Source organism: Rhinolophus sinicus, chromosome 3 (assembly GCF_057876585.1).
Source record: "Rhinolophus sinicus isolate RSI-liver-muscle chromosome 3, RSI-T2T, whole genome shotgun sequence".
Classification (NCBI taxonomy): Eukaryota; Metazoa; Chordata; class Mammalia; order Chiroptera; family Rhinolophidae; genus Rhinolophus; species Rhinolophus sinicus.
In genome coordinates this window covers 125,138,867-125,160,244 of record NC_142503.1, presented here as the reverse complement: position 1 = coordinate 125,160,244, position 21,378 = coordinate 125,138,867, and the positions used below count along the sequence as shown (strand labels likewise).

The 21,378-nt window shown below is 33.3% G+C and overlaps 1 long non-coding RNA gene across 11 annotated transcripts in view; it reads left to right on the top strand.

Moving 5' to 3' along the window:
• Positions 1 to 21,378, top strand: part of LOC109455360 (uncharacterized) — a 630,897-nt gene that overhangs the window by 190,439 nt on the left and 419,080 nt on the right. For all 11 annotated transcript variants that reach the window (XR_012494814.2, XR_016020792.1, XR_016020786.1 and 8 more), the window contains one exon: positions 799 to 856. This is a non-coding gene — a long non-coding RNA (uncharacterized LOC109455360). The remainder of the gene's footprint in view (positions 1 to 798; positions 857 to 21,378) is intronic.

The following is a 21,378-nucleotide window of genomic DNA, read 5'->3' as shown; positions in this document are numbered from 1 at the left end:
CCTAGGATCTTCCATTGTATCTTGTTTAATGGATACTACCATTTTCCCAAGGTTCTACATTAGAATGTGGGCTGCGTTCTTGGTAAAGAGATGAACATGTTGCCAATAAAAAGTAACAAGAACAAAGAAAAAAATTAACTGTTCACATTCAATATTCACATTCAGTTATTATCTTTCTGCACTAATCATATTACAATTTGTGAACTTGTTCAGAATGTGTGATTATTTTTCAAATATGGGCAACTCATTCCATATTAGTAGCTTAGGTGGGAAATATTTTAAGTAATTATAGATTTTGAGTGTAATCACTAAAATAAATCAATCATTTAATTTGTAAAACTTTCTATTAGATGACAATACGTATTTTGGTTTTCTAACTATAATTTAAGAGAGGCATTATATTGTGTGTTTTTTTCCTGCTCTCTTAGAAGTTTATCCTGAGTGTGTAAATGATTCTGAAGGCAATTTCCCTTCAGTCTAAGTTTTATGAACTTGTCTAAGTTTTATGAACAGTCTAAGTTTTATGAGCTTCAGTGTCTCTTTTCTTAGGAAGGCTATATTTGTATAAATGTATTAAGTTTCATTCTTCTCTGAAAGCAAATATTACATTTATTATTCCCAGTTGGATGATAAAACTTTAAATCATAATCTCTAGATAAAGGACTTTTCTTCTCATGGTTCTAAATAAGAGAAAATCTGCTTCCTTATTTACTTAACATTTATTTGGTGGTGATTCAATAAATAAAACATCAGACAAAAAGTGATGGTGTCTTCCTTTGCTTTTTTTTTCTTCTACAGGTTGTGTTTTACATGGATTTTGGTATGATGTGTCACAGCAACATGATGCCTTCATTAGGTGAGTCTGTCAAAGAATGCTTGAAAGAACATTCTGACTACATAAGTCTCAGGTCATGACATTATGTTCTTGGTATTTCTAGCCTGAACACTGATGGCAATGGGAAATTTATGCTTTCTTGGTGATCTTTGGTAGAGAAAATTGAATTCTAGTTACCATAGAAATGTTTCTTATTTTTTAAATGGGACTTATATTAAAAGGGAAATCAGGGAAATATCTAAAAAGTGTATTGAGAACAAAGCAATATAAAAACAGAAGTTATAAGTCTCATTCTTATAGAATACCCATAGAAGAGATTTAGAGAGTTCCAACAGTGGACGTATGTTATGTTGAAACAGTTAGTATATTATATGTGCAATAAATAATATCTTGATTAATTTTCTATCTAATCTGTTCATATGTAATATTTTTGCTAATATGTATTGACACTAAATACATACATTTGAACATTCATTTCCAAAATTTTATTGGTTTGGGCATAGTTATTAGCAATCTTCTGCTGCAGCAGGTGAGGTCTGTAAGAACAGGATGGCAAACATATGAATGCATGGCTTTTCCTGTACCATGTTTAACTTATAACCCAGAAGGTATGCTCTTGGTTTTCTTTGGCAAATAGAGGAAAAGGTCCTAGAGTTTTCAGACTCCAGTTAATTTTTGCTGCCATTTAAATGTTGATAGCAAATACTAAAGGATGCTGTACAATTAGCCTTGTGTAGTAAAATGGATGTTGGCCTGCTTGGTAGGGTCCCCCCATTTGAATCGTGGCCTTTTTCTGATTATCTATGTGACCAAGGGCAAAACATATCACTTTCTATAGTCATAATCTTTTCATCTGTAAAATGAAGTGTTCCTATCAATTATCCTCAGCCATAATTCTAAGTTTGTGACTCTATGAATTTTTAATGAATGAATTATAATTTTTTTATGTCTGAAGAATGGTAGTGGGGGCTCTTCTTCTTGGTTGCTAAAATGATTATACTGGATACAATTGGACACATCAATTATGAACATGATAAGCATTTAAAGTAATGTGATTTTTTTTTGTCTCTGGAGTATTTCTAAACAAAATCAGGGGCTGGTGAACTGCTTCTTTTGTTTGTTTGTTTTTGATTCAATGCTATAGTTGTTTTTTAATTTTTATTTGATTTTTTTTTTTGTCTACTCCAGGAGGCATGGGTATAGATTGAATGAAATGTTAAGAACCCTTCCAGTTTTGTGATTTTATGAAATATTCCTTGATAACTCCATATATTGACATTGGAATAGATGGGAACTTTTCAATTTTCTATTTACTTTTCTCTTGCCTCTTTCTTTCTCTTAGGAAAACAATATTTCTTTTCTTGATGATCACATTTTTTTGTAGTGCAGAATAATTAAAATAGTCAATAGCAAAGTGTCACTTGCTGCCAAGGCCTCTTAAGAATGTTCAACTACATTTTAGTTGAACTTGAAGGTTTATAAAAATTTCCTTTTCTCCTCGTACAACACTGAAATATTAGTGCTGACCATGTTGTGAATATATTAGATTTAGTGGAGTATTTTCAGATGCTAAGTAATTAGTCTTGAAATGATTGATAAAAAATTATTAGTATTATATATATATATATATATATATATATATATATATATATATATATATATATATATTACTAATAATATATACACACACACACACACACACTATTATTAGTATATTATTTTTAGTGAAAAACATACCTGTCTCAGGATATTTATATCTTTATCTGGGAAATATAGAAGGATCCAGTGATATATGTGTTGCTGAGTGCATTGTATATCTTTAATGCTTATTTATTTCAAATTACATCAGGGTGATTAGATCCTTTCTAGAGTTAGGGTAAAAAAGGCTTTATCTTCCTGAGAGTACAGAGGTAGCCATCTAGGAGAGTGAGGCAATCAAGCAATTATATAACATTTTAGACACATTCCTTTTCCATCGTTTGATTTTGACTTCTGAAAGACTGCTTTGCTCATACCAGCAGATGAGAATAGCTAGCTCCTTATACCAGCTTCCCTCTGTCATTCTGTCATTCTATTTTTCTCCATGAAATTGCATATTCTTTTACAAAAAACATTTTCTGAAAAATTAGTGCTTACACTGAATTTTGCAAATGGATTAATATAGGATTGGGATGTTTTATTTTAAAGAATTAAGATAAAATAACTTTTTAAAGCATAATTTTGTGAAAGTGTTCTCACCCCGAGATTGAATATTACAAGTTGTATCTGTATTATCACTCCCGTATATTCAGGATGAGAAGCAGAACAAATGAAACAAAACAAAATAGAAGAGCTAGAGGAGTATAATCTATCATGAAACAATAAGAATCAAACCTCTTGAGACTGTATTGGTGGGGGAAAAGGCAGGTGGGAAAAGTAGATGAATACAGACGTGCCATTTAAAGTTAATCCAAAAATCTCATTATAGTTTATTGTATCATTCTCTAGAAATACAGCAGTTGCCAAAAATTAACAAGTGGTAACACTAACCAAATTAAACGATGCAATTCTCCCTTTTGCTGCCCCTCTTTCCCTCATATACTATTAATGTAATTAGCAATAAAATGAAGGCTAAGAAAAAGAAAAGACGTGATCTTGGAAGATCCACTGAATGGATTATCATTTTCTGCCAATTGTTTACTTAACAGTATTTGTTAGGTGGTTGTGTGGTAACATTTTTTTTTCCTTACCTTCCTATACATTAGGCACTTTGTTACATTTGTCTTAGGCAAAACCTCTATCATCTGATCGGAATTCTTAACAGCAAATAATACCATGACAGTTTTATTTTCTATGTGTCTTAATAACCCTAGCAAATAGCAATAACACCATTTCTTTCTCCCAGAAAAGGAAGAGAAATACAGATAAAAGCAACTTAAGTGGTTGAGTGACATCGCATGGGCACAGAGTCTTTTCTAAATCAATTATTTTTTAAGGAATTGGCAGTCTTATAAAAAGCAAACGAGAGTTCTGATGAGGAAACCTGGATTTGTTTCTCAGCATTGACTATGTGGATATATATCCCTGAGGAGTTTACCAAACCTCCCTGTGCTTACTTCATAGTAAAATGAGATGATAGGATTAAATGACCTCAAAGCTCTTTTTCAATTCAAGTGCTCTGTGAAATAATAATGGTACCTAACACTTACTTAGGACTTAGTATGTGTTAGACCCTGTGGGGCACTATCGCTGTAAGAGTTTTGCATAGATTATGTAATCATCAAACAACTCTGTGAAAGCATGTACTATTATTAGTTGAATTTTGTGAGGAAAGTGAAGCTTAGGGATTTAAGTTTCTGAAAGCAGGTCACATGTGTGAGAGTAGCAGAGTTGAATTTTTAAAGGATTTCTGACTCCAGAGTCTACCAGCTTAAGAAACATACTCTACATTCTCCCCCCAGCATTATTCATAAGCCAGCCAAGACTCAGGAAGTCACAAGTGTGTGAAACCTGTGTTCTTTCTGACTTTATTTTCCCTGAGTAGATGGTTATTTGCCCATCAGTCTGGCTTGTGCTAGAGTTAAACATATTTCTTCTTTGGCTAGCATTTTCTGTCCATGCTCATTCTTTAGCTGTAACAAGACGGTAGCACATCTTCCAATGGAATATTTCTACTGAGTATTTTCCAGAGACTGCCCATGCTGTCATTGAACGTGGATCAGAGGGAAGATTCATGGAAATTATAAATGAACAGTCAAGGGAGTGTCTTTTGTAGCAAAATTATAGGAGTGTCTCCTTAGGTCAAAGTCAAAGTAAGGATGAATTAACTCCCGAAGCAATTTTGAAAAGGTGAAATTCAATGATATTGCAGTTGTTGGACCAGGTGTTAAAATGTTATTGGGTGTTAATTTAATTTTCATCCTGTCAACACTCATCTGAACTGTAACAGCTGCTAAACACGGTTCCACAAGAGCAAACCATCCTTACAGAGGAAGCAGATGCCTAATCAATAGGGCCAATAGAAATGTATGGCTCAGCTAAGCAGCCTGCACAAGGGGGAATGAGTCCCACAGGGCTGTGTCTTACCTGAATGGAAAAGAACTTTACAGATAGTCAGACTATTCAAGCAGTAAGAATAGGAGACTGAAAGTCCTGGGTTGGCTTCCTATTGACTTTTTTTTTTTTTTTTTTTTCTGCATGACCTTGGATTAGAAAATGCCTTGGTTTCTGTGTCCTCCGTAGCTTTCAGAGATATTGAGGATGTTTTTTCAAGTTTATTGCTATCTTGACTGCTATTATCATCTCACAGGCCTTGCACAGTTTTATAATAAAAATCCACCGCTTCTTAACAAAAAGTACCTTCTTTTAGGTTCAAACATTAAAGAGATAATGATGATGTAGTAATATTTATTAGCTATTCTTCATTGCATCCTTGAGTGAATAGGAACAGATCACTCATAACTGGGAAAGGCATTTTGGATTTGAATAATGTTTTACTACTATACTTACTAACATAGTAGGATATATAATTTCACCTTTTGGAGATTTTCAAACAGAAGAGTAGATTACTATGTCTACACCAAATGTAAACTTACCTAGAAACTGTGGTTTGATTATATAACCTCTTAAGATTGATTATGCCATTCATTTAATAATTTTTCCGTAAATTAAGTATGCCTCATCTAGAATATTATGTTTGTTTATGTATCTCAGAATTGGCTGTAAATCCTTCTGGGATTAAGTGGTGGTATGCCAGGGATTCTCTAAATCCTCCTGAAGAGTAGATGTAAGGTATTCTGAGCTTCATTATTGTTAGAAGGTTTGGGCATTTTTTTAAGTAAGTGAAAAGAACTGGATTTAAAGGAATAGAATGCAAATTTGACATAGATATTAAAATGATGCATCTTTGAAACAGTTTGAAGGTTGAGATATACCTCTTTGGCTTATTCATGAACACTTGGCAATTATTCTCCTCTTAGGGATTATCAGGGGAAAGGTTCATTATGGCTACTTGTCTAGTACATTCTCCTGGAAGAGACCTTTTATTTTCCTGGGCTTGTTAAATGTTAAATAAAGCAGAACAACACAAAACAAAGAAACACCTGTCTTCTACTTATAATTTCACAGTGCGTTTATTGTACTTTTCCTTATGTTCTCTACTCCTATACGAGCAGAAAATAAAGGCTTTAAAGAAGTATCCAGCGGTGATTATTTTATCCTATGTTGCAACAGTGGTTATGTGACCTTACTGTAAAAAACATTAGTTATGAGGAGATAAAATCATTGTGGCATTTGGGCTGATGAAACAGCCTTTTTAATTTTTGGAGATGAAGTGAGTTATTATTGTGGAGAATTCAAAACACCATCAGGGGCACGTTGAGAATTTTGTGTCATGAAATTCTTATCTGTAACATAAATGCAAATAAGGCAGGTAACAGGAACTGAGGCAGACTTTTAATAGAACAATAATTTTGAAATTGTTCTTTGGAGCTTTTAGTAGAAAAAGGTAAAAGAAAAAAATTATATATCTTAACATTTACCTGGAACTGGGGACAAGAGCCATTATTGGTTATATTCAGTATGACAACTTACCAAATGGGTCCCATTTTGTGTTAAGTATTTGAAAAGCCATAAGTTTGGTGAAAGAATATAATATCAGGAATTTTTCCTTTCATTCCTTTCTCCTCTTCCTTTCTCATCTTCCTCTCCCACTTCCTTTTTTTCTACTGTTAAGATACAAATGTAGATGGAAAACTTTGTTGAATGGATTTTATACAATTTCAGTGAAGAAATATGTACTTACAGGTTAAATTAGGTTTCTCAGTGTGTTAACACATTATCAGAGTCATTTATAACCTGTATTCTATGGCTGTAAATGAATTTCATTTTATAATTTATATGAAATAGAGAATAGATTAATGAATGTTATTATTTCCTTACTTTCACTAATTAGGTTATCATTACTAAATGAGATCAGCTAAATTCTGAAGCTTTACATGAAAAATTGATGTAGCTTTTGTGAGCCCAAGAAATCTTATTTTTTGTTCTATCACTGTAATATATATACAAATTCGTCATCAAAACTTGATATTTAAATCAAATTAGAGGGTATTTTAGTGCAATAATCAACCTTATAAAATTATGAAAAAAATGTAAAGCAAAGTTCACAGAAACATTATTTCTTTTTTTTTTATTACAACTAGAAGACTTTCTAATGAGAAAACTGCTTACAGCTATTCCCTCTCTTTCCAATGACTTCAGTACAAAAATGAACAATTTCAGTTGCCACTATATTTTGACCATACTGTCTAGTAACTAGTGTGGTTGTGTGAGAAAGTGAAATAAAAGTAAGAGACAAATGAGGAGATAGGGAAAATGCTAGCAACCCATTCTATGAAAACACCTTTTAAAGACATGTTTTAAATTTTAATTGGTTAGTACACATATTACTCAAAAGTTTATTAACATAAAGGAAGATAAAGAAAATATTAGCATCCATGTATTCATTTATTTTCATGTATATCATTTATATAGGATTTGGGGCTTGTAATTTTTTTGATATAAAGTTATAATAATATGATTTCTGTTACTGTTATCATACAAATAAATACTCAAGCCTTTCTCCCAGGGTACCTCAAAGAATTCAGGTACAGCATTTAGTAAATGTGCCAATAGGTACTACCCTTTAAGTCTATGCTGAAGTTTTAGAGTGGCTTATCTTCTTTCAGAATGGGGTAGGGCTCCACTATTCTAACACCTGTAATGAGTTATTTAGTGTTTGTTGTCTTCCTCAGTCTACCATGGTGCTTATCAAAGTACATGATGTGTTGAATTAAGTTGAGAAGAAATTCTCAAATACTTATTTATATTTATTTGAAACAGCTTATCTGCATTTGCTAGTTGCAAAAGAAACAACAACACAAAGCGATTAAAATTTGCTCATGATCCCATGATCTCTTGAATCTCTTGAATCCTCATTTACTGAGTTTTATTCTAATACTCTTCTTAAGTTAATACTATAATCCTTAAACTTAAATGTAGCCTATGGCTAATGAAAGCTGAAAGCTAAGACATACAGCTAAGCACAAGCCTAGAATAAAAAAAAAAAAGTGTTGGATCTGGCAGTAATCCATCTACTAAGCTTGAGAAATTTACTTAGTATGAATATAAATGATCTCTACAAAAGTTGTAGGGTTTTATTGTTTTGTTTTATAACTCTAATAACATATACTGAATTTGTTTTAAAGTGTATTTCCAAGAGATGTACTGCAACATGGTTGTTTGAGAAGTCCATACTTTGCTTTTCCCTCAGGGCACTCATCATTACTTTACATAGGTGTACGAGGTGTGGCAATTAAGTTTGCGAACTTAACACCATGTGCTTACATTGGCAGCATTGTACAAACAGCTCCATAAGGTTTCTTAACCTTGATGTGGTCGTGTTGATGTGTGGTGGTGTCTTGCTGAGTGGTATTCATTATTGTTGTGTGTTTTTGTGTGCCGTTGCAAGAATGTCTGGGCTTGAATTGTAGCAAAGGACAAACATTAAATTTCTTGTTAAACTTGGCAAGAGTGGAAGTGAAATCAGGAACATGTTAGTCCAAGTTTATGGGGATAATGCCATGAAGAAAACGGCAGTGTACAAATGGATTAAATGTTTTTCTGATAGGAGAGATTGCATCACTGATGAAGAGAGGTCAGGGCAGCCAGTAACAGACAGAACTGACAAAAACATTGCAAAAAATTTGTTGACTTGTTTGTCAAAATAGTCAGCTGACTGTAAGAAGTATAGCAGATGAAGTAAACATCAATAGAGAAACAGTTAGGAAAAACTTAACTGAAAATCTTGGCATGAGAAAAGTGTGTGCAAAAATGGTCCCAAAGGAGTTCACTGATGAACAAAAGCAAAGGAGAGTCAAGGTATGCCAAGACCTTTTGGAGAGGCAAGGCGATGTTTTGGGCCATGTTATCACTGGTGATGAAACATGGGTGTACCGATACGAGGTCTGACAATTAAGTTTGTGAACTTGTTGCAATGATGTTGCTAAACTATTTTGACATCAGAGGGATTATTCATTGTGAACTTATACCAACTGGACAAATAATTAACCAAGTTCACTATTTGAAAGCTCTAAAAAGGCTGTGTGAAAAAGTTAGACGAAAACGACCAGAACTTTTTGCCAACGATTCATGGCTCTTGCATCACGACAAGGCACTAGCTCAAATGGCACAGTCTGTGAGGGAGTTTTTAGCCCATAAACAAATAACTGTATTGGAACACCCTCCCTACTCACCTGATCTGGCCCCCAGTGACTTCTCTCTTTACCCGAAGATAAAGGAAATATTGAAAGGAAGACATTTTGATGACATTCAGGACATCAAGAGAAACACAATGACAGCTCTGATGGCCATTCCAAAAAAAAAAAAGGAATTCCAAAATTGCTTTGAAGACGCTGGCATTGGTGCATAGCTTCCCAAGGGGAGTACTTCAAAGGTGACTGTAGTGATATTCAGCAATGAGGTATGTAGCACTTTTTCTAGGATGAGTTCGCAAACTTAATTTCCATTCCTGTATCTTCTTTTGTGTACATTGTTCCATCCAAAGTGGAACCTCCATGGGAGGAAGGATTTTTGTCTAGTTTGTTCACTACTGAATCTGCCTCCCCCTCTTAGAACAGTGCCTGGAACAGCACTGATACCCAGTTAGCATTGGATAAGTCAGTCAAGGAATGAACTGCCCTTGTGGGTAAACATCAGTGGCTCTAAACTGAGCCTCAGTCTTGGCAAAATTCTATGAACTAACTTGAGTGACCCTACTGCCAACCTTGAATCATACTTTTCTTGAACCATTATTTTGGCAGTATCTTCATTCTGGTTTGGCTTTGTTTCTTACATCTTTTGTCTAAATGAATTAACTGAGATTATATTGTGGCTAGATATTAATGTAGGATTTCCTACCACTGTTATTGTGGGGTTTTAAGGTTGTGTCATTTGTTGCTTATAAGGAATGTTTTTTGTAGGATTGACCAATCAAAGATGATGGCTTGCTAAGGTGCTGGGCTCAATCAGAGATTTACACTCAGGTGGGCTTATTGTGTAGACCATCTACTGGTGAGGTTTACATCAGAGGTGGATAACTGAAATGATACAGATATACTGAACTTCAAATAAAATAACAATATAATGCATTAACAATCTCTGGGAAAGATCGACTATTTTGTGGAACAGAAGCACTCAATATAAATGAAATAGCTTATTCTAAGATGTCATCGTTAATTATTACTGTAATCTAATGTTGACTTTAAACCCCAAGCCAAAGTATTACACTCATCCTGGATCTTTTAATAGTATCAGAGATGGCCCTTGGTTTTCCTAAAAATTAAGACTTTCTTTCCACGTACAGATGTTGAAAATTTACTTTATTAGGTAGGCCAAATGACTGAAGAATCAATTTCTGTGTTTCAAAAGATAGGAGTTATTACAAGAATAATGTATCTATGGCAGGTTTCCAAGAAATGATTTGAGAATAGATTTTATTGAACAAAATATATTCATAGCATGTGACTGCTCTGTGAATTTTGGCCTATAGTAGTATAATCTGTATTGGTTTGCAGATGCAAGGAAGAAAAAATAATTTGCTGCTATGCTATGGTAATAATAAGTTCCTAGAGGGATATTGGGCTAAAAATAATGTATTGAAACTGCCCTCGATTTCTAAAGACATTTCTGAGTTGCATTTAGAACATAGCCATTGATTACAAAGTGTGATTTGAGAAGGCAAAAGAGGCCAATTTTCCTGCAAACAAATTAAGAGATGCATATCGACTGCAGGGAAGTATGTCATCACTGAGAAATCGAAAGCAGTGGGACTTTAGGAAATCAATCATCACTCCAGTCAAATTAGATTTTTTCTCATACTTAAGTTGCTGGAGCCCTATGTAGAATGTACATATTTTCAGCAGATATAAACTTTTTTGCTTTTGTAGTGAATGTAGGTCAATAAAATGAATAGAGGGACAGGTTAGAGGTTCTAACTCATTCATATAGCGTATTTTCAGAATCCTAAAAAACCACAGAAGTCCCTTGAAATCCTACGTAAATGTATGTCCTTCTGTGGTAAGTTTTGCCCCAGTGACCCATTTTTCTTAGTCTAGTTTTGATGCTATTTGGGTAGGTATGTCTCTCTAATCTGAGACCAATAACCAGCTTGCCACTCTTATTTTAATATTTTGGGGAATGAGAAAAGAACAATATATTTTAATATGTGAAAAGACAGTAACACCACATTCTAGTCATTTCTACGGGGAGCTGAATGCTGTAAGATCTCAGTTGTATTCTTTTTTTTTTCCCCCTGAAATGATAGGAAACTATTTTTATAAATAAGAAATTTAAATAATTTGATTTGTTGGATGTGAAGCACGTAATGATTCATTTGAGCATATGCGTTTGCTCACAGAGCATTGTGGTACTAGATACTTGTATGTTTAAGACAATAAACCAGAAAGTTTATAGTTAACAAGTTCACAATATGGCCCAAATTTCTTGTCTTCAACATGATGATATGCACTTTTTTCAGAAATCTTTTTAAAAAATATCTTTAGAGAGTTAAAACATATCCCCAAAATATATCAAACTAAGATGTACTAGGTGGTTGATAAAACGGGACTGAGCTGTATAATACGTCAGTCTTAAAATATTTCAAATTCAATTCAACTGAGTACTATGTGCAGTGCCCTGTACTAGCTGTACTAAAGACTATCAAAATGCGTTTGACACAGGTTTTATTCTCGAGCAGATCATGCACTAATACTCTGTTCAATTAGCCTCATAAATCAATGGGGGTACAGATTTGAGTGTATTAGTAAATGTTCATTTTCTTTCTATAACAAATCGACAACAATGAAAGTAAAAATATTATAAAAATTGATTTAGTTTTTCTTTATTTTAGAAGATATTGTTAGGGATATTAAAAATAATAACACAGATTGTGGATTTTATAATTACAAAAGCAATATATGCCACGAGTGAAAAATTCAGATAGCATAGATTAGCTAAAAAAAGAAAATAAAAAGCCTTTATGATTGATTCTATGAGCACTGAAACATAGAGGTAAGCCTTATTGACTGCTGTTGACAAAAGGTATTTCTAATATTTTCTTCATTTTTGTTTCAAGATTACAGAATAAACTTATGCTGCAGCCTTCCTTTCCTAGCTCAAAATCTCAGCAATGACAGATAGCTAACTAACTAAATAAGTAAACAAATAAACAAATAAATAGATACACACAGGTTTGGTTAGCAGTGGACAAAAACTATGATTATTCAGTTAAATGGGATCATGAACATAGAAATGAGTGGGAGGGGCCAGTTGTAAATGTTGGGATTGGTCAAAGACTGTTCCCTAAAGAAGATAGTAAGTAGCCCTCTCCATTTCCATCCTGGGAGATTACTTTGCCCCTAGGGGAAGCAGGGAGGATTTGGACCAGTGTTTTTCCTAACAACAAATATGCATAATTACTATATTAATTCAAAATATTTTCAAAATAAAAATCATTTTTTATAATATACATACCATTTTTGTAACTTGCCTAACAGTGTATTTATTGTAAAAACAATTAATGATTGAAAAATCCTAGTCATCCGTGGTAGTGTAATTAATGTAAATATCTAAATAATTTTATTTCTCATTATTTTATACAATGCTGCATTGAACATCATTATAGAAAAACCTTTAATTTAATTTGCCTTTTATCAGTATATCCTTTAATAAATTTTAGTATTATCTTCAAAGATTAACAAAAACAATTTTTAGATTTTAGATTAGATTTTCTTTAAACTTAGACATTAATTTGGAGAAAAACATTAAACTGTAAAAATGTTCAAATTACTATGAATGTGCAGTGATATCTCATACTTTATTCAAGTGTTTATATTAGCCAATATTTTTGAAGTTTTCATCATTTTTATCCTACATATTTTGGACAAATTTTATGCATAAATATTTTCATAGTTATATTTTTCCCATGTTTTAAGATACATAGAAAAGTTACTGTTTTGCATATTTATTTATAATTATGTTTCTAAGTTTTATAATTAATTTAAATTTTTTATTTGATTACATTGATTATAATTCCTCATGCACTCTCAGAGTGTCTTCTGATTGCCAAGTCTTTTTCCCCCCAACAGGCATTCTGACTCAAGCTGTATACATTTGCAATATCTGATTTTTAACCACACACTCTTCATCCTATTGACCCAGAGTGAAAATTGATACTCTTATCTGGAGGACTGTTCCCTTGAGTATATTTAAACCAGACCAATCTCTGTGTTTAATCTGGGTTCATCAGGAACCATTAGCCTTGATTGGTTTGTTTTTCTCCCCCTCAATCTCAAGACTTGATTCTATTGAGTTAACAACTATTCTCCCCAGAGAATAGCTACCACAAGCCTGCTTCAAGTAATTCCAATATCTCACTTATAGAAATTGAACTGATCTTTTTTTTTTCCTTTTTAGTTTTATTTGCAGAACTGCTGTAGTGAAGTCTGTATTTGTTCAAAACCTTGAAGCTCTATGAGGACAAAACAGTCACTCAAATCTTTATCATATTAGCATGCTGTTTATCATACTTTCCATTCTTCATTGTTGAATTTTGCAGTCCAATAAAAAAGAATTAGTGACGTTTATTGAAGACTCATATGCTAGTATCCAATAAATTCTCATTAATCATGACTTGGATAACCTGAGATTTATGGTATTTCAGAAAAGAACTAGGTATATGTTTATCTTTACAAAATACCGGAAAATAGATTAATGTTTTAGTAATGTAAATAAGCCTTGAAAGAATTATTAAAAAATAGACTATATTTCTTTTAAAATATTCTAGAATTACACGTCACTCAGAAAATAAGGCTATTTATTGAAGCCCTAGCAAATTACAGTCTATGAGCCCCATCAAAGCTTTATAGTAGTAATTAAGTTGTACTGCTAATATGTGGAATCCATCTCTAAGTACAATAAAACTCTCCCTCAGATTTTGCTACTGTAATTCTGGGGTAGAGAAACCACTGCATTATCATTCAAAACATATACTTCTAGTTCTACTTTTGAATGTCTGTGACTTACAATATCAAGTAAATAATTTACGTCTTCTGAGTCTAATTGTTTATCACTTAAATGAAAAAACACCACTGTGCACACCTCACAGAGTTACTTATGAGAGTTGAGTAAGCTGGAGTCCGTAAGCCACCTTGAAAATTGTAAATCAACAAAATTTTAACTAGTCCTTACTAAGTACTAAATTATTTTTATTATAATTCACAAGATGCTCTTGTCTTCAATTTTTGAATTCTGTGTGGCAAGGAGCACATGGCTTGTGCTAGCTTGTCTATGAAATCATAACTGGTATGAAATAGCTTTGATAATTGCCTTGGCTACAATAGTCTGGATGATTCTCAGTTTCACTTACATATTTGAATGTGTAGCTATTCATGAATAAATAAGATTGATATCTTAGAAAAATCATAAGATTCTTCATTGACACTCTCAAACCCTTCCTATTTTGTAAATTAAACACATTGGTTACATTTAACCATAAATTCTGATAAGCCCACCTTTACTCTTGTACTATTATAACACAAATTTTACATGTGACAGGTTTTAAATGTGATGCTATTTTTCTGTATAAACAAAAAGATAATACTACATGAAGAAAACTCAAACTACATTATTATAAGACATTTTATAGACTAATAGCATAATGGTTAATACTTACTTACTAAGCTGTCCTTAGTTAAATGATTAAGTTCACAAAACTAACCTCAATGTTTTTGAAGACTAATAGTGAAAAGTATTAAATATTGTCTCCTTGCATATTGAGGCACTATTCTTTCTCACCCCAGGGAACTACACAAGAAGCACCCCTCACTTAGGGGAGGACAGTCTCAAGACAATAACAGAACAATGGCACAGACCTAACATTCTTGCCTTTTGCATTTTAAAGGATACTATGTAGGTATGTATAAGGCAACAAAATTAGGGGAGAAATACATGATCACACAAAAGTAGTTCTTTCCTATAACCTCCCCAGACTAGAGAAAGAGCCTTATTTCATCACTAGTATTTTCCGCTTCAAATTTAGTCAAGGATTTGATAGGGAGGATGATTCTCAGTGGTTTTATTTGATAAAACCAGACCAAAGAGAAAAGTGTCCATGTGAAGTTCTTGGATGTGTTACATCCGAGTTTATACCTGGAAGCCTCAAAAATAAATACTAAAATTGAAACCTTTGATCTTTTATTTTCAAGCTGTCTTAAACTATGTCACAAGAGGCATTCTCAGTCGGCCTTTTGCTTCCCTTTAATGTGCTGCACATCTCGTATTCTAGCTCTCACACTTCATTCGTCACACAAACATATCACAGCAGTTAGTCTTAAAATGGCGGGAAAGCATGCCCCTATTTCTGTGATGCTTGTTTTATGTAACGCTGAATCTTTCACAGGAATATATTATAAGACCTGGAAACTATATGACTTAATAAAGCAGATTTAATTCTTCAATGAAAATACTGAGGATTTTGGTTCAAATAATAGAAAACTCACCAATCTATTCATTTCATAAATACCTATTAAGCAGATTCTATGAAAAGGGCATGTGTTCTGGACATAAGGATGTAGTAGTTAAAAACATTAATTCTCTCTCTCTCTCAATATCCTAATAGACCGAACAGACAGTAGGTAATAAGCTAAAAAAAAAGTAAGTAAACAAAATCATGGTATTACGTACTATGAAAGAAAACAATAAATAACCCCAAAACCCGAGGTTTTCTGATAGTGTTTCTGGGTGGTTATTTCACAATTATGGTTGGGGAATGTCCTTCAAGAAGTTAGTATTTAACCTGAGCAATAAATAACAAGGAGGTAGCTCTGTGTAGATTGGGTTTGGGAGGCAAAGGGAAAAGTAGGTGAGTGGAAATTCCAGTGTCAAAAGCCTGATGGATGAGGGTGATGGCAGCATGAGGGAAAAATAGTTGAGAGAGGTAGATGTGATTTGATACTATAGGTATCAGGGAAATTGGATTTTATTCTAACAGTGATGGGAACCTAGGGTGGGGTTTATCACAAGAACATAAAGTGATTTGTCAGATGATTTAAACATACTACTCTCTCTATATTATAATATCAATGATGAAATCATATGTCTGAAATTTGCTTAAAAACCATTTGGAGAGGTGTTGAGTGGGAGCCAGTGAGAGGCATATGAAGCAATATTAGCCATGAGTTTGATGCTTAATAAAGTTAGGTACATGGAATTCATTATACTGTTACCTCTGTATGTATGTGAATATTTTCAGAATACGAAAGTTTTGAAATTTATTAAAACACCACTTTCCCCTCAGTGTAATAAGCAACCTAGTGCTCAGATTTGGGTCTGTAAATTCTATCCTTCACTAAAAGGAGAGTTAACAGGACAGGCTGCCAGGGAACGGTGGTCAGAAATATAGACTGGATGGTGGTGCCATTTATTGAGACAGGTAGTTCAAGTCAGAGGATTGCAGCTTGAAGAGGGCATTGGGGGTCAAAGGTTCATTTAGGGCATGGTAAGAGTGAAATGTTCATTAGACATCAAATTGGAGTTATCAAGTGGCTCCAGTGTACATATGAACCTCAAGTTCAGAAAGAGTTTAGTGCTGTAGATAGGATTATTTCTTTACAGGAAATTTTCCCTTCTTGCCATCTTTTCCTATATGTAGGACATGCTTCTCACCCCATTTTTTTGGGTTTAGCCACATGAATGGCTTTGGCCAATAGGATATGAACTGACTTGAAAGTTGCTGTGTTTGAGCAAAATCTCTAAATGTGGTAGCAAGTTTTAATTTGGACCCTATCTTCTCCCCTTCACCATGAAGATAGCATGTCCCAGTGATTCTCTGATTTTTAAACCTGGGATCTGAGATGAGATGATGACACTGAACTGCTTGCTTCTAATCAAGCCCATCAGAGTTGTAGCACTCGAGTAGTGCACACAAGAAATAAATGTAGCTGAAAGCCACGGAGATATTAGTTATTGGTTATCCCAGCAAAATCCACTGATACAGTCAGGGATGGAGATATACATTTGGAAGTAATCAGCACATTGATTATATTTAAAGCCATGGTACAAGATGAGATGATCTAAGGGAAATGATGACTTCCAAATGTTTTCTTTTTTTATGTTGAGAAGTGGGCTCACCAACACAAAACAAAATAAAGTGAAAACAAACAAGCAATGCCACAGAACTAAGAAGTGCTTGGAAATTTATGGTTAAAAGAGCATTTATTTATTTTTTTCCACAAAGTTTAGATTAATTTGATTTCAAAAATTGGCAAGTAGATACTTTAGACCAATATATGAAAAGTACCTTTTTTTAATGTAAATTCAAATCAAACAAAATGTGAAATGCCCTACTCAAATTATACATCACCGTGAAACAGAAATTCCTGATAATTTTTCAAGTTTTAACAATATATTTGAAATTGGAGAAAGTTATCACTTGAAGTGAGTTGATCTCTCTGTGCCAAAAATTATGTCACAGCTTTAAAACATAATAAATATGATTTTAGATTATATTTTTTCTTGGTGTAAGGTTTTTTTACAAAATATATTAGGCTTTGTTTTAATTAGATAAAATAAGGCATTTCTAAATTGATGATAAATGTCTTTGAGAGTGCATATGAATATATGCCGGTGGTAATTTGTTAAATTATTATGGAAATTTCACACTTCCACAATATGTTTAATTTGCATTTGATTTAGAGTAAGTATCCTGTCATAAACTACCAACTCCATCTCTACATCTACTCTTTTTTTCCCAGCAATTTCATGGACATCTACACACACTTGTATTTTCCCAAATGCTGAGGGTCCCAAACAAATTACAGCCAAGGTGGGGTGGTGGGGTTAGTAGAAAACTATTCTCAAACCAATCACATCTCTTTTCAGTTTTCATAGTGACATCATTTCCTTTTGGATGATTTTTCAACTATGGTTTTAAATTTGATTATTAATTAGTATGTCTCTTTAAGGTACTCCCTCCCCTTAATCATTTTTATAAAAAGCTTGGAGTTCCTTTTATTTGCTTGCATTTATGCAGTTTGTTCAAGTCCCAGCATAATACTGAAATGTGGTCTTATACTACTATAATTTATCTGTTTATTTGACTAATGGTAATGTTTGCCTCAATCCCTTATTCTCACATAAAAATTTTACTATAAGTATTTTATTAAGGTAAGGAAGGATTTTGGGGTGACATCGTGAATTGTATATATTCAGCTATTTAACTGGTTAACAACAAGAACAACAATAACAACAACAGTAACTGCCATTTTTAAAGCCCTTACTCTGTTTCAGGTATCATTTTAAAATGATTACATGACGTATGTAATCCTTGTACAACTCTGTGAGGTATGTTTTGGTAATATTCCCATTCAATAGAGGAAGGAACAAGTTAAATACCTTGCCCAATGTTATGCAGTTAGTAAGTGGTAGAGTCTGGATTTAAACTCTGCTCTGTCTAATGATAAAGCTTGTATGCTTAATTCTATCATATTAATATATAGTCCCTGTTAGTCAAAACAGGCTAGTAGCTGCATCAAACCATCTCCGAATCTCAGAAGTTTAACAAGGTAAAAATTTGTTTCTGGCTCATGGCACAGTTTAGTCAGATGACAGGCATGCAACTCTGTAGGCTCATTCTATCTAGTCTTTGTTCTTCCCTAGAACTGCAAAGTTTAATATGGTCATCATTAGCCACGTGGCTATTAAGTTTAAACGGGTTAAAAATGGAAGATTTAGCCCCTCAGCAGCAGTAGCCACATTTCAAGTGTTCAATAGCCACATTTATCTAGTAATTATTGGGGGAGTACAAATAGAGAACATAGCCATCATCACAAAAATTCTGCTGGATACTCTTGTCTAGAACTGAGTTTTCCTTGGAACCTCTGTCTCAAGCCTCAGGTGGGATTGTCAGGGAGATTTTTGTGAGCCAGACTGACATCTAATACATTACTTTGTTCTACTTTCCATTGGCTAGACTCAGACAAATGGCTGTACCACAATGCAAAGGAAACTGGGAAATGCATTTGAGCTGTGCTTCCAAGAGCCAAAGGGAAATGGCTGATGGACAGTCAACTAGGTTCTGCCTCAGTGTAGCTCTGAATCTCTCTCTTTTTAAAGTATTTGCTGATTACTTATTATATATTAGTCTCTAAATCTGAACTGTATTGTAAACCCCTTATAAGAGATTGGAGACGATTATATTACTCAGATAATTGTCATTGCTTTTCTCCTCACCACCTCTGGGTAAGGACTTTCCTTCCACCTCTCCTTGCCAGAGTATGATTTGATTTGTCCAATCAAATGTGAGCTGACATGACATTATCATTCTGTAGAATCTGGGTCTCAAGAAGCGATACTTTTTACTTAACCCCTAGAAACTTCAGAACTCCAGACGAGGAAAACGTGCAACTAGGTAGCCACTGCCCATTCAGCCCAGGCCCCAGAATGAGGCACATTAACTTGACTTAATCCCCAGGTGGGTCCCCTGGCCAACCTGCAAACCCACAGACCTGTGAGTGAGAAACTAATGCTTATTATTCTGTGCCTATGTGATTTTGTATTTTTTTTTGCTGTGCAGCACAAGCTAATACAGATTATTGAAGCTACTGTGAAGAAACTAAGATCCAGAACAGTTCAGAGTCCTATGTCACATGGCTATTGAATAGCAGAACTGGGATTCAAACTAAGGCTCTCTGATTCTAATGTATACTGGGGGTGCCAAAAAAAGGTATACACATGACTTACATTCATCTTTTGTTATCGGTATAGATTACTACAATTTTAATACAGATTTTTCTTTTCTTAAAATGTGTATACATTCTTTGGCACCCACTGTATATATTAGAAATATATATCTATATCTATAGATATAGAGATATAGCTATATGTATATCTATATATTTTTATATATGTATATCTTTCATATACATAGGTATATACCTACCATATATATGTATATAAATATATACACATATACATATACATATACATATATATATATATATATATATATATATATATATATATATATATAAAACCATATGCCATGCTATCCCCAAGTAGTATTATTTTCCAGTACAAAGAAACATTTGGAAAATACCAGAGTTGTTTAATCTTCTGTTATATATTTATGTTATTAACTCTATTATGTATCTGTTATATATTTCTCACTCTACTCTTTAAGCTCCCCGTATCTATAAACTTAATTTGAATGTATGTGCCTATACACATACCTGTAACAATGAACACAATTTTGATATTTCTAAAAAACATAATTTCTTCGGGTGAAATTGTTAGACCGTGCTTTCCAGCAATTTTCTTCTTTTGAAAAGTGGTCTCTTGGATTGGATAGGTGATCTTAATGGATTACATGTGGCAAAGCTGAATGAACACATTGCAGGAAATTAGGCAGATATTCCTCCAAGTTAGGCTTGAACAATGATCTCAAAGAAGTGACACCTTTTGGTGACAAGTGAAGAGAGAGGCTTTTAAGAATGCTCAATTTTCCATTTGTGTCAAGGGGCTTTGTTATTACATAAGCAGCATATGGTTGTGCAATGAGAAATGAGCTCTTGCTAAGCTGCCAAGAGTATTTTGGACACTAAACATGTGAAAAATAAGTAAATGAGCAAATGCAAAGAAATCTTGTGGTTGTGAAAGTATCAGTATAGTTGTGAAGTGTTAGTATAGTTGAGAAGTGTTGGCAATTGAACTAGTTGCACAGTTAGGATACGCAAAACATGTTCAAAGTGTATAAAAAGAGGTTTCAAAACAGTCAAGTTACCGTATTTCCCTTCGTGTGATTATTTTCTTTACAGATGTTGTTGTTGTTGTAGGTTAATGTTATATGGCTCTCTAAACATTGTAGCCAATGTGAACTTAATGCAATGAAAATTGGATATTTCTCTAATGTGACTTCAATCTTGTTATTAGAAGTGTGGTCCATGAACCAGCAGGATTTGGCATCTCTAAGAAAATTATTAGGCATGTATAATTACTGGCCCTACCCAAAACCAACTGAAGCAAAATATTTATTTTAACAAGGTTTCAAGTTTTGATGAGAGATAATAACAGAGAAAATTAAAAGATATTGTCTAGAAGTCACCAAATTGCAACCCATGTTATTTTTTTATATAGTTGTCAAGAGATGAATTATTTACTAAGGTCCAAAGGAAAATAAGATGAGAGGAAGTGCAAAAATATTAGCTATCTTATCAGGTTATATAAGATAGCTAATATTTTTGCACTTCCTCTAATTTTATTTATATATGCCTGACTACTAGTCTGAAGAGTTTTTGTTTTGTTTTGTTTTATGTTCAAATGGGGTAGAAAATGTTGCAATACAATTATTATTTTTCAATTTACAATCCTATTCTCAAGTTAGCATACTTTTTTTTTCTTAAGTAGTATTAAGTACATAACTAAGAGAATATTATAAACTTACTTAATTTGACTAAACCTTTAGCCAAATA